The following is a 14,514-nucleotide window of genomic DNA, read 5'->3' on the forward strand; positions in this document are numbered from 1 at the left end:
TCGTTATGACAGATTTACTGTTAAAACAATACCACTGGCGCTCCAAAGCAGGCCTGCCCTGAGACGAGCCGTCTGCACTTTGCATATGGGCCATTTCCAATTCTGTCACTGTATTACATCGCACACTCCCACCCATGTCACACGTCTACTGTTCTCCAAGCCTTGAAGAACAGAAATACGGGCTGTTTGACACCTACAGTTTAATCAACTCCATTTTGACTTGGTTACATTTAAAACGTGATACTGTTTGCTTTAAGTTTTGGGGAGCTTTTAGATTCATTTGTTGATTTATATCTGTGAAGAACATTGTTATTTGAAATGCTTGTGTGGTTGGGTGTCTGTGTGTTCGTTTAGGGAAGTAGGAAGGAAGGAGGTAGTCTATTAACCGTAGTGCTACTTGGCCCTGACACCTTTAAGACAGCTGATGATGATCTATTTTTCCCAGTGGCCTGCAATTCAGGAACAAGAGGAGACAGGCCTGTCATCAAGAGCTTTCAATCATTTGGGCAATTAGCTGTGCAACGGGTTGAGGAAAGTGAATTTTCAGTGCAAGTTCAGAGCTTCTGTTTTGTTAAATAGATGTAAGACGTCTGTTGTAGATGACTGACTCAGATGCCACATTTCAGAGTGGCGGCAAGGCTACAAAGTATTCAGTTAAGAACAATTAAAAACAGCAGAGAAACATGATGGAAATAGTTTCATTTTAATTTATTAAATGAATTCCAAAAGAACCTTCAGGCAGTTTTGCAGGGTTCGGAGTTCAGGTTGTATATGGCAAGTCAAGGTGTGATGAATAATCATTCTGACCTCTTCGGCAGGTTTAGACAAGCAAGTACCAAAGGGGAGTTTACATGATGAGCCAAATCGAAAAGTTTTTATCATTTTGCCCGATTGTGGAAACAACAATGATATTTTAGGGATTGAAAATGCATAATTTAAAAGTGCAAGTTTTTTGGAAAATGCCACCATTAAAGGGTCACGAAACACCAAAACACATTTTTTGAGCTGTTGACAGTCATATATGTGTCCCACACTGCTAAAAACACTATTAGGACACCTATATTTCACTAAAAAGTGTAAATTGGTTGTTTTTGCGTTATTTCAAGCAAATTCGTTCTTCCGGTTTGAAACGAATTTTTGAAGCTGCATCACGGTCATGACATAATAGCGTTGTATTCCAGCGTGCAGACTGGGCGTCTGTGCCAGAGTGAGTCTTATTACGTCTTACAGTGTGTTGCATTAATGCATGAGTAAGGCTTGGTTCAAACCAATCAGCGCGCTCTATTGTGCAACTTCATTAATATTCATTACTGTCAGAGTGTAGATGGCAGAGACGCCACGTTGTGTTGGCAAAACAAGCGTGAAGTGTTGCTTTTATAGTTTGCTGCAGTTAAGTTTCGTTTTCATTTTCTCTCTGTGAGAGCTCAGACTCACGTGTGGATTAACAGTGTACGCGACGCGCGACAACAATAACTTACGTGTCCAAGGAGGATTATTGTTTACCTGAGAGCTGTTCTCATCTGCAAACGCTGAGATCCAGATTCGCTTTAGTCTCCTCTTAATAAAGACGCGGCTCTAGTTGCTGGTGATTGTCCTGTTTCTACAGATTCAGTAAGTGAGCGACCAGTGCTCTTTGTTTATTCAGTTCGTATTTTATTCGTATCAAACAAACAATTGCAACGAGTGTAAACAAGTTAGCACTAACAGTTACAACCAAACTATAACCTCGTGTTGGATTTTGTGACCGGAATAACACACGCGGCTTTCTGACGCTACCTGTCGTGTGCATCTAAGTTTCCGGGAAATGCTGAGTTTTTTTTCTCTCATTCACCGTACGGTATCAAACATTGCATGAAAAATACACGCTTAGAGCAGCTCCTCGAATCAAATATCTCGTTTGTCGGGAGGGACATGAATGAATTCCCTGAATGAAAGAGCCAAACTGCAGTTAAAGTCCACCATTTAATAATCTGGCAAATAATTCGACTACAGATGTCCATGTAAACACAGTCACTTTGTCCGCTGTGGTTGTGTGTTTTGACTCTGAAATTCAGCGCGCCCAAATAGACACTCCCACACCCTCCCACTTTAGTTCCTCCGACACTCCCCCCTAAACAGAGCTGGACACGCCCACTTTTCTGACTTTTTCCAAAGTAGAGGTGTGAAAACACCCTGCTGAAACGAGGGGGTTTCATGGCCCTTTAACATTTCTGTGTAAACACCCAGTAGATTTTTTGAAAACTGTGATATCAAGTAGAAGTACTTTGTTAAAGGGTCACGAAACACCAAAATGCATTTTTTGAGCTGTTGACAGTCGTATATGTGGTCCACACTGCTAAAAACACTATTAGGACACATATATTTCACTAAAAAGTGAAAATTGGTTGTTTTTTGTTTTGTTTATTTAGAGCAAAATTCATACTTCCGGTTTGAAATGAATTTTCAAAGCTGCGTCACGGCCATGAGATCATAGCGTGTATTCCAGCATGTCGACTGGACGTCTGTACCAAGGCGTCCCGTATTACGTCTCTGAATGCGTTGCATTCATTCATGAGTAAGGCTTGGTTCAAACCAATCAGCGCGCTCCATTATGAATGCGCTGCAACTTCATCAATATGCATGCTAGCTTTCTTAGACTGTACCTGAAACAGTGTTCAGACTGCAGAGCGACAACACACGTTGTGTTGCCAAAAGTTGTGGGAAAAGAATAAGAATTGTTTGGAGGTACGGGTCACCAGTATTGCTTTCATAATGTGAAGGTTTTGTTTTTATTTTCTCTTTATGAGACAGTGCTAGACTCACGCGTGGATCCGTGTACGCGACGCGCGGCAGAAATGCGTTTGTTTAGAACATTTTTTACTCAAGAGCATTTCTCATCTATGGTAAGATCCGGATTTGCTGCTTGTCTCCTTTAAAAAAGACGCAGCTCCAGTATGTGCTGATTATTCCTGTCAACAGATTTGGTAAGTGTATGCGATCAGCGCCCTTTCTTTGTTTGTTCAGATGGAAAAGTTATAGTTGGTATGGGCAGCTGTACTCTTTCAGTGTTTACAGACAGACCTTAGTCAAAATGATTTCTAAGTTACTTAGTTTACAGTAAGTTAATATCACTACAATATTGAAAGGTCCGCTGTGAATTCTGCTCTCTGAGTGTAAACACGTGAACACTAAGCAAACTTTTGCCGACCGTTGTATTGAATTTTCACCGCATTTTGTGACAGGATAGTCTACACACACACGACTTTCTGACCTACTGAGTGCATCTGAGTTACAGAAAAATGCAGAGGCTTTTTTCTCTTATACGACCTGCGGTATCAAACATCCCACCATCATTAAACACACTGTCTCCCCTGCGTGTGTGTTTGTTTATACTCGGTCAGAAGCGCGTGCCCAAATGGCAACTCCCATTTTTATTTAAACCCTGCCCATTTTCCTCCCTCTACACTCCCACCCAAACAAAGCGAGACACACCCACTTTCCTGACTTTTTCTAAACTAGAGGTGTGAAAACATCCTGCTGAAATGGGGGGTTTCATGGCCCTTTAAAGAACTGGGGGGAGTATCTGCACTTTACTTGAGTTTTTATTTTTCTGGGAACTTTCACTTGACTATTTCTTCAATATATTCTATACATTTAATCCAATACATTTCCCTTTGAAACATTTGTTACTTGCTACAAAATGAAACCAAAGGAGCAAAGACTGTTTGACAAGTCAGTTTGACAAATCAGTGGTCTGCTGCATTACTTCAATTGGTTTGCGCATGTGCAATTGAGTGCTCACACAACCTCTGTGGTTCATTTCATTTTCCAAACAAGATCATGCATGATTACAGGCTATTGATAATAATTGACAATAAAACCTCCAGCAGCCACTGTTATTGACAAATGAGTGCTGTCAAAGATGAACACCCTTAGCCATAATTGTTATGGAGAAACCCTCTAGTGAAAAAAAAAATATGCAGGATTCCACATTCCGTCATGTCCCAAAAAAAATCACCTAACCTATTGTTTTTACAAATTTAAGTGGATTGAACATAAAACCATTAAATTGTCACCTCAAAAAACACAAGAATTGTGTTGATTCGGCTTATTTTATGAATAAGTAGTTTAAACGAACAGCAAAAAAAAAAATTGAGTGTGTTTGCTAATCAAAGAATACATAATTCTTGGTGTTTAAAACTCACCATTTAACCTCAAGAAACTCATTGAGGTAAAGTGCAGACAGTGTTTAAAAGTCTATTACATGTGTTTTTGCTTTCACTACTTAAGCACAGTATGAAGAAAAAAATAAGTTTCATAATTAAAGCCTGTACTCAAACAATATTCTAAAACAGTGACTTTAACTTTTACCAACATCATTTTCTAGTACACTGAAAAAAAAAATGATTCAAAGATGATTCCTTGCATTTGCTAAATATTTTAAGTTAAGTGGTTGTAAACAGTTTAATTGGGCTGAATTTGAACAAACAACCATATAAATTGTTTGGAATCATTTTGCAGACAGCGACGCAGTGGTGCAGTAGGTAGTGCTATCACCTCGAGCCGCGGCTGGGTCAGTTGGCATTTCTGTGTGGAGTTTGCATGTATTCCTTGCGTTTGCATGGGTTTTCTCCGGGTGCTCCAGTTTTCCCCACAGTTTAAAGACATGCACTATAGGTGAATTGGGTAAGCTAAAATTGTCCGTAGTGTATGAGTGTGAATGAGTGTGTGTGGATGTTTCCCAGAGATGGGCTGTGGCTGGAAGGGCATTCGCTGCGTAAAAAATATTCTGGATAAGTTGGCCGTTCATTCTGCTGTGGCAACCCTGGATTAATAAAGGGACTAAGCCAAAGAGAAAATGAATGAATGAATTTCTCAGACATAATTTATTTTTCAGTCTAAGATGTCTGTACTTTCACTCAAGTGTGGTTTTCAAATACTGTATACACCACTGCAACATGCACATAAACATTTTAGAAATTTTAGGTACAGTATGTGGACAAGCACAGAATTTTAATGTGAACTAACACACACAACAAATACTTGGAAGGGTTGTTTTCTGCTCAAGAGTTTGGTAATGAATAATGAAAAATTGAAAAACAATAATTACAGTCCATGCTGCAAAAAAGTAATGTTCAAAGTAAAGCATTAAAGAGGAATGTTATGATTTCTAAATTTGCTGTTTATACAGAGGATTTGTTGATCGATAAATCGAATTATTGCATTCAAATAATTACTAGAAGTATACCGGAAATATTTTGTAGATATAGAGTATATTAGAATACACTACTTGTCTCAGTTTGCAGCTTATCAACACTTGTATTGCCAAAAAAGTGTATACCTTAATCATAGATGGGGCCTGGAAAAGTTTTATTCATTCATTTCCCTTCGGCTTAGTCCCTTATTTATCTGGAGTTGTCACCTTGGAATGAATCACCAACTATTTCAGTATATGTTTTACACAGTGGATGCAGTTCCAGCAGCAACCCATTACTAAAAGATATCCAAACAGTATGGCCAGTTTAGTTCACCTGGAAGACCTTTTATTTTTTTATGTCAACATGATGCTATTTTTGCCCTATTTAAAAGCGAATGCACTCCATGCATTTCCAAAAGATGAGAAATCATGCTTGATGTCATTGTTTCTTTTTGTATCATGTAGACAAATATTGAGGAATCCTCTGGAGCTGATATTATTGTAATTGTTTTCATTTCCGACACATCCTGTGAGCAGTTAACCAATCAGACTAGTCTCTGACTGGGCTAATTAACCAATCAGAGCACAGTAGGCTCTTAGAATTGGTTTAGAGCAGTGGTACCCAACCTTTTTATCACCACGGACCGGTCAACGGTTGTCAATTTTACAACGGAACAGTGTGGACCGGGGGGCTGTGAACACAGCTACTGCGCTCGTGCATCCAGGTTAATCATGAAGTTGCACTATTGCTGTCTGATTTTGTTTCAATCAAGGTTTATATGCATCAAATACATAACATCTTTGCCATTTCAACTGACGAACATATTAACAATAATACAACCGAATAGCCGAATTAAATGTATGCATTGGCATGTTACAGCCCAAATGATTATGATTATGTGAAACTCCATATAGATACATATTGCAATGATTTCGGGTACTTACTTAGCGATGCACGCACACATATATGCACAATCCTTAAATGCTCTGCTGATTTGGACTCTATAATACCTGTTTTATAACTTTAAACTATCAACAACCACCAATTAGCTATATTCTATTGTTCTTCCCACTCTGTGGTGGATTTTGGCATAGTCCATTTCACGTGAGATGGCGGGGGTAAGTGGAAGAAACCAAGTCACGGGGGGAATATTTTCTACAGAAATAATTTATGATTTCTTATGTGGCCCGGTACCAATTGTTCCACGGACCGGTACTGGTCCGCGGCCCGGTGGTTGTGGACCACTGGTTTGGAGGATTCTTTAATGAAAAGTACATGGAAATTTATTTTATAGTAACATTAAAGTGTTTTTAAGCTTTGCTGTTGTAAATCTAATCTAGGAGACATCTAAAACAAGATTAGGAACATTTAAAATGGCAGCATATGTGGAATTTTACACAGAAGCCATTATGAGCTGTAATAAGTTCAGCTTCTATCTGTCTCGATGACAAAGACTCTTTTATTTGCTGGAGTCTTGTATCTACAGTATAACACTGTTCCATCAACATGGCCAAGTAATGACAACTTCAGAAACTCCACCTAACACTCACCATGCATGATGCCCACGCTCCCCAGGACTGAAGACAGAAGCCAGAAGTTTCTAGGCCAGTCAGCCGTCAACAGAGCTCTGAGTGAGCCAGAGTGTTGCACTAAACGCGTATAGCTGATTAAGTCTCTGGCCAAGCACAACACGGTGATGTATCTTAAAAGCATGACGAATTCAAAAGCTGACTCATTTAGGCCTTTTCACATGGCCAATATTAAGATATTAAGACTAAACAGCAGCAGGAGATTTAAGGTACATTGCCAAAGAATCTAGGATTCTAGTCCACGTTAGTAAAGAGTACCAAGCAATTGTGGGGTTAACTTGCTACTTCACAAGACTTTCATTAAAATACGAACAAGCTTCAAGTTAAATGTTTTTTTAGTGTTCATTTAGTGCTGAAATGCACAACTATTAAATTCTGAACTGATTTTTAAACACCAGGGGCCTCATGTACGAAGACTTGCGTGGAAATCATACTAAAACATTGCGTACGGACAAAAAAAAAATTCAGATGTATGAAACACTGCGTACGCCGAATCCCACGCATATTCTTTTGTACATCATAATGAACGTGAAACTGAGCGCAACATGCACGAGCGCAAACCCCCTCCTTGCCTCCTCCCCCGTATGAATATGCTAATGACTCTACTTTGGCAAAACCCAACGAAAAAGCAGACCGGAGAATAACGGTGTTATTTGCAAGTTTGTCCTCCGGAATTTACAACAAAAGAAAAAAATAGAGTGGAGAGAGATTAGCTGATGCGGTTAACACAGTTAAGTCTGCACAACGCACTGTGTGGATTTAAAAAAGACATAGTGTGATTCATAGGTGTAAAATGTTGTAGCTTCCTCAACAGTCTCAGTGGCGCAGCTCATAAAACGTATGGAAACATGTTTTGACACATTCAAGCCTGAACTCGGTTCGAATCCAGCGTCTAATGAACTCATTCTTCTTTTTTTCCTCCGCTACATATCAGATTTTGCCTACTATTTATCACGAGATAGACAAGTAGGAATCATTAATAAGTTTGTGCATCATATTTTATTTGCACATTTATTGAATGGAAATGTTTTTGATTCACGCATGCAAATTCATCTTCAGATAGTGTCTTTATAGCAATGTGCGTGCAGTAGATTACATTGGGAAAACAGGCGACCGATGCAAATTGCGCTTTAATGTTTGGCTGGTCAACTGTATGGTATGGAAACCTTATATACCTGCTAGATGATCCCGTCTCATACAGCTGCCATTGCAAGGCTTAAAGAGACTTTGTAGAGTGCAATTTAACACAACTGCCTCTAGGAGTCGCCAATGGAAATAAAACAGACACGCACAAAAAATGTGCGTACGCCAGCCATAAAGCTGGCGTGGAGCTGCACACATTCCCACGTTCAGTTCATCGTTAGTAAATCCAAACATGAGCGATTCTGAGCGTGAAACCTGGCGTACGCAAAGTTTTTTTTGCATACGCAGCGTTGATACATGAGGCCCCAGGTGTTATAGACTTGCCAATTTTGTGACTGGTTGCTGAAAATATCTGGGCATTATATAAACCCCGGGGGATCACACACTAGGGTTTCAAATTGTTCAGATGTTAGAAATTCACACAGAAACACATGCCTGATTGTTTTGGAGATAAGTAAAACATTTTGTTGTAATATTTTTTGACTGAGTGGGTTTTTAGCTGTATTGTGATCGTAATTCCAAAATAGTGGCACGGCAGTAGCTTGCAGTGTCCGCTCCAGAACCAAAACAGTGCTATTTTTATGTTGTAGCCTGTCCTACGCAACATATGGACACCAGAACAACCAGTGTCCTCGTGTACCGCATTGTCATGTTACACAAAGTTAAGGATCCGATATTTGCACAGCATCCGTAGTGTACTGGTCGGCTTTATTCGAATCAATGCACTCAATTTCAGAGTTGAAGTTTAGTTTAGTGTGGTTTAAACTTCACTGCTGAAAGTTCAAACACTGAAGAGCAAATCCACCGAAGCGCAGCTCCACAAGTCCTGATTCGAGCAAGCCAGAAGCAGCAGTGGTGAGGAACCAATTCTTCTGGCCAAACTTTCTGTGTGGAGCTGCAGTCTAGGCGCCGCAGGCTGGAGAAGCTGGACGACTATTGTGGAGAAGCTGCAGGTGTGAGTAGGGCACCTGCGAGAGGTCAGGCCGTGCGGGGACTCTTTTGTCTCTCTGGTCTTTCAGGAATCAGTCTCATGCACTCCATTCCTCAATAACCACCACATCAGCTTGGGATACGGCTTGGTCCAGAATTATGGCTACCTTGTGATCATCTCCTCACAGGTCTTGGATCGCATCAATGGCACTGCATAGTCTCCAGGGGCTTCAAGATGAGTATCCCCTGGTGGAAATATGGAATAAAGTAAAATGATTAGCATAGCTGCTGTTAATAATGTATTTAAAGAGATGCAATGAAGTCAGAATTGTGAAAAAACATTTAATCTTGCAACTGCAAAAACATTTTTGAATCTCAGAACTGTGGAATAAAATTTAGATGTCTGGCATTTCTTTTGAAATCAAAGGTTTTTATGCAGCAATTATGACATTTTTATTTCATAAAAAGTATGAATTGTTAGATTCTCCTTTTATTGGATTCCTTACATTGATTTCATTTAGCTTATAATGAGTGAAACATTTATAAAAACACTGTCATTTTAGTCAAATATGTAAATTATAAGGTCACACTTTTTTAATGGTTTGTTTGTTAAATTTAAGTTACATTGCATCTACAAGCCAACTTATTTTCGTTAGATTATAAGTAGACTGTTAGGTTAGGGGTTAGTGTAAGTTGACATGTACTTGCAAAGTTTCTTATAGTCAGTTAAATGTCTGTTGAAGAAGCATACTAAAAGATTCAGATAGTCTACTAATACTCAAATGGACCATCAAAATAAAGTGTTACCAATTGTAATTTCGATTGCTTAAAACCAATCAATTTTACATTACCATAAACATTTAATAGTGATCTCATTCAAATTCGGTAAACTCATAATAAAACTGTCCCATATATTATGTTTTGAAGGTATTTTTATTGACGATTAAACAAAAAAGCAGCCATCACACATGCGTGAAACAGAGAGTGAGAGGCTTCAGCGCCTTTAAGGGAAGACAGTAAATGCAAATAACATGATACAGTGCACTTCTCCATCACTGTCTAGTAGGCCTAACAAAACACACACATCAACACAGAATGCATACGCATCCATTCGTTTTATGGTGACAACTAAATAATTTTCCAACATATTATTGTTACACTCGTAAGTTATCTAATTCATTCATTTTCTTGTCGGCTTAGTCCCTTTATTAATCCAGGGTCCCAACAACGGAATGAACCGCCAACTTATCCAGCAAGTCTCTGGGAAACATCCACACACACACACACACTACGGACATTTTAGCCTACCCAATTTACCTGTACCGCATGTCTTTGGACTGTGGGGGAAACCGGAGCACCCGAAGGAATCCCACGCGAAGGCAGGGAGAACATGCAAATTCCACACAGAAACGGCAACTGAGCCGAGGTTCGAACCAGCAACCTTCTTGCTGTGAGGCGACAGCACTACCTACTGCGCCACTGCCTCGCCGTTATCTAATTTAATTTAATAAAGATCTATAAAGAAGGTGCCACCCTCATAAAGACCAGCAATACGAAAACTGCAGGATTGGTGTTTTCTGTGGTGGTAAAAAGTACAAAATATGATTTATATGACAATGCTTCACACATTCATAAAACAAGTTTATACTTTACACACAGCAATTAGCAACAGCCTTTTCCCAAGTAGGCCTACAGTTGTACACATTCACGATCACATTTACATTAACAAAATAAACACAATATACTATATTCATTTTTGAATGCCTCCACAAGAAAATTAAACCCATGGCCTTAATGTCGTTCACACTGTACTATTTGAGTACTGGTCTTGGTTATTACAGTATGTCGTTCAAGTCTGTCCACGAGTGGAGTAATTATGTGCTGGTTTATATTTAAGAAGTACATACTATTTTGCTTTATATTTCTCTCATATTTTATCACAACCACATTAAGTGCTATAATTACAGTTCATAGCTTATAGAGTTTATACCTCAAGTTTTTTCCGTGGTCCAAATGATCAGTAGTGACCTACTGAAGTGATATTGTGGTAGCAGATCTGCGGAGAAAAAAAGTATATGAAAATTATTGTGCACAATAAACCTAACAAGAAAGAAAATGAAGTGATCTTACAGAGGATAATACAGCATATCTCTACAGAGGAACACAATATCTTGCCACTTTTTTCAACATTGTACCAGTTTTGCCAATTCCCTTTAGGCATTTTTCAATTACTTATTATTCATTTTCCCATGGAAAACTTGTAGACAACAGGTTTCTCAAGCTTTCAACGTGCACATGATATTTGTGATGAAAACAAATAACATATACGGCTGCATATAATATTCAATGTTGGGAGATTTGTTTACCTCTTAACTATTTCTAGATGTTTTTGTTTGTCCTCTTGATTCCTGTGAAATGGCAACGAAACCAGGAAATTTATTTTCCTTGGAGGAGCCTATATGACGGAAAAGTCATGTTCAAATATTGAAATCGGTAAAAGACTTCAAGGGAATGAAAGTCGCTCTATTTAAGTACATTTTCATAAACGGAGAGAACAAACAAGGCAGCAGCCCTCAGAGCTATTATTTCATTAAATATAATTTCAGTGCTTGCTCTTAGCAAAGAAAAGCATACCCGGACAAAGTATAAACTGTAATGTGAGATAATGATCTATGATCGTTTTTCACATGAAACTGTGGTAAGTGTAGGTAAAGTGTGTGTGCATGTGGACCCTCTCTGTGTCCAGTGCAGAGCACAGTAGTACTGTATATGTCAGAGCTTCTTTCAGGAGCCCATCATTTCCTGTCTCGTTTCTTTGCTGGAGACACAGCTGGCCTAGTCTGACGTGCATCTCAGCCATTGTTTCTGCAAAGGATCAGCTCCCAGCTGAACTCACATCCTGCCTGCGAAGGAAGCAAAAGGGACAACACAAGAATGTGCACACATAGACCTTTTTTCTCTGAACAGAAAAGTTTAACGAAGCCTAATGAAGATCTATGCGAGTGCAAAGTGGTTTTGACTGATCCGTTAAAGGAGCGAGGCTATGAGCATTTATTCAAAGCAACGGCTTCCCAAAGCTGCCTCGGATCAGACTCAAAAATTGCTTGCATCACCTGTTTGGATACAATGTAGCTGTTTGGTGTTATTTCAAACAGTATTGCGTGGGGAATGGATTTCAATATGGCAATCAGCGATGCTGTTAACATGACTGAAAAGCTACACGGGTTTACTGGAAAAATGTGCCTCTACATGTTTTCTAAATTACATTTTCACTTGAAATGAATTCAGGAAGCAGCAAAACACCATCTATGCTTAAATGAAGATTATCAAAGAAAGCTCATTAACACAGTGTCTTACATAATACTGTTTTAAGTATAACCTTAAAAACACCTTTACTACATTGGATCATTTGCTAATATTTGTCTCAGTGTATACAGTATAGGTCATTTGATTGATTTGATCTCACTAGGCCATAATTAAACTGACTGAAGCAGTGCAGAGCAGAAGGTGAGTGTTTATTGATAGATTGTTATAATTTCTGCATGAGTAGTTCTTTGTCAGAGCATACAGTTTACAAATCATCACGGGGGAGCAATCATTTTCCATGAGTTTCCCATGATGTAACGTTTTTGCATTAAATTGTCAACTTGATGTTGTTTTGACGTCTATGTGCTTGCTGGCCAGAAGACAAAATCCATCTTGGATGTCCTAAGGGGGAGTAAATTGAAGGGAATTTCAATTGAGTAAAAGAGGGGGTGAATCTCTTTTAGTGGGGTGGCACGGTGGCTCAGTGGTTAGCACTGTGTCGCCTTACAGCAATCATAGCACTGTCCTCCAATGGCCCGTTTTCACTGAGGGGTATGTTTAAAAGGTACCTAAAAGCGAACCATACCGTACCACTTTTTGGGTACTCCTTTGCAAAGGGTGCCTAGCACAGCAAATGGGTACCAAAAGGCGTACAAGATGCACAACTGAACGGCGTTGGTTTACAGAGATACATCACTCACTTGTGCAACAAGCCAGGAGAATGAAAACAAAGGAAGTGCCATTTTTAAAAACACAGCTAAGACATTACACCATACTAATATATACATATAACAATGAGCCATGGTTGACCTGAGCTCAAACAAACCTTGTCGTCGTCTTGACAACAAGCCACAAAGCCAAGAAGAAGAGCAATAATCTACCCTGTGCTCCGTGGTTGTTTACAAGGCCATCTAAAGCACGAGCGGTTTCACTTTTCTCCAGAGAGCTTGCGATTGCTCGTCACAGGTATATATTTGAAATATTGAACTTCTTGAGCTGATGATAATAACGTGCGCCTGATTATTGAAGTGCTTCTGACATGTGATCCTATCAGAAACGAACAAACACAAGAGTGAATCGCTAATAAAAACAAAAGAGCAAATGATTCTTTCAGCAATCTACAACATGAACAAACTGTCATGTTTAACTGCTATCATCACCTTTTATGGACTATTTTTTTTGGACTATTATGAACTGGGAATGATGGAATGACTCTCTAACAGAGGTTACATGTGCTGGTGAAGATTAAAGATACAGATAAGAGGTTTGCACTGACTGCAGACTATGTTGTTGTTTTTGAACCCAAATAAGGACTGTGAGTAGTTTTTCTGTAATTGGTAACATACTGGAGACTGTAAGTGTTCATCAGTGTTGTATTTATTTATTTTATATAATTGCAGATGTTGCAGTAGCCTATTTCGCCCTCATTGATCTGCAGTTATAATCAAACTATGTTCATAGAAAAGTTAGTAATGAACATTTATACACAAGTATTTATGTGTATAAAGCATATGTTTTGTGAGAAGTGCTTCTCATATAAATGACCCATACAGCTTTACCCTTGACATTTACCTTGACTGAAACTTTCTGTCATACACCACACCCACCAAAAGAGTACCATTTCAGCAGTAGAAATGCAAGCCTGATAAAGGTTACCCATACCATACCATACTGTACCACTCAGTGGAAACGGGCTACTAGGCTTTGTTCATGGCACTAGGTTAACACCTTGGGGACACTTCCCTGCTTTAGCCTATGCAACCAGGTGAGATATAAAACAATGCAGTCCTCTGTAGCACACTCTCATGGTGTCTGTAATAGTGTTGTTCCAGTAGTGAAATTTTAAAAAAAGTCTATTTCCCACTAACATTTAAGCACCGCTGAGAGCGTTCTTAAACACTACTAATTTGCCAATGTGTTCAACAGTGCTCAACAAAAATAACTGTGATTGCCCTTGAAGGTCATCAGCTCTTCACCGACAAAAAAAAAAAAAAATATATACACAGACACTGGAGCATTTTAAAGCCGCGAAGATCCGTCGAGTCATCAGCAAATTGCTCATTTGTGTTTGCACTTGGTAAACATTGGTGAAGTGAAGTGAACTGATGACCTTCATGGCCAATCAAAGTAATTTTGTCACGTTCAGTGGGTGGGGAAAAGGAGCAAGGACTCAAGTGCAGTAAAAAATGGGAATTCATTCATAATAAAATTTCATTAAAGACAAAGCAAACTACCCCGAGAAGAAAATCATTAACAGAACAAATAAACAAACAAAATAAACTAGACTTGGCAGGCTGGCAGAGATCAGGACTGGAACACAACAGGACAATGCAACATATTACAACAAACTGGCATAGGACAGCAGACAT

The 14,514-nt window shown here is 39.1% G+C and overlaps 1 long non-coding RNA gene across 3 annotated transcripts; it reads right to left on the reverse strand.

The window, feature by feature from the left end:
• Window positions 1-8,598: 8,598 nt before the first annotated feature.
• LOC110440194 (uncharacterized) lies at window positions 8,599-14,153 on the reverse strand. Of its 3 annotated transcripts, XR_012389172.1 has the most exons (4): window positions 11,206-13,944; window positions 10,830-10,895; window positions 10,157-10,416; window positions 8,599-9,085 (listed from the first exon to the last, which is right to left on the reverse strand). It is a non-coding gene; the product is annotated as an uncharacterized lncRNA (long non-coding RNA). The 3 variants fall into 3 exon arrangements; XR_002459898.3 differs by lacking the exon at window positions 10,157-10,416 and having other exon boundaries at window positions 11,206-14,153; XR_012389171.1 differs by lacking the exons at window positions 10,157-10,416; window positions 11,206-13,944 and adding an exon at window positions 10,970-11,008.
• Between the last annotated feature and the right edge of the window lie 361 nt (window positions 14,154-14,514).

The sequence above is a fragment of the Danio rerio genome, chromosome 13, assembly GCF_049306965.1.
Source record: "Danio rerio strain Tuebingen ecotype United States chromosome 13, GRCz12tu, whole genome shotgun sequence".
NCBI classification, from domain to species: Eukaryota; Metazoa; Chordata; class Actinopteri; order Cypriniformes; family Danionidae; genus Danio; species Danio rerio.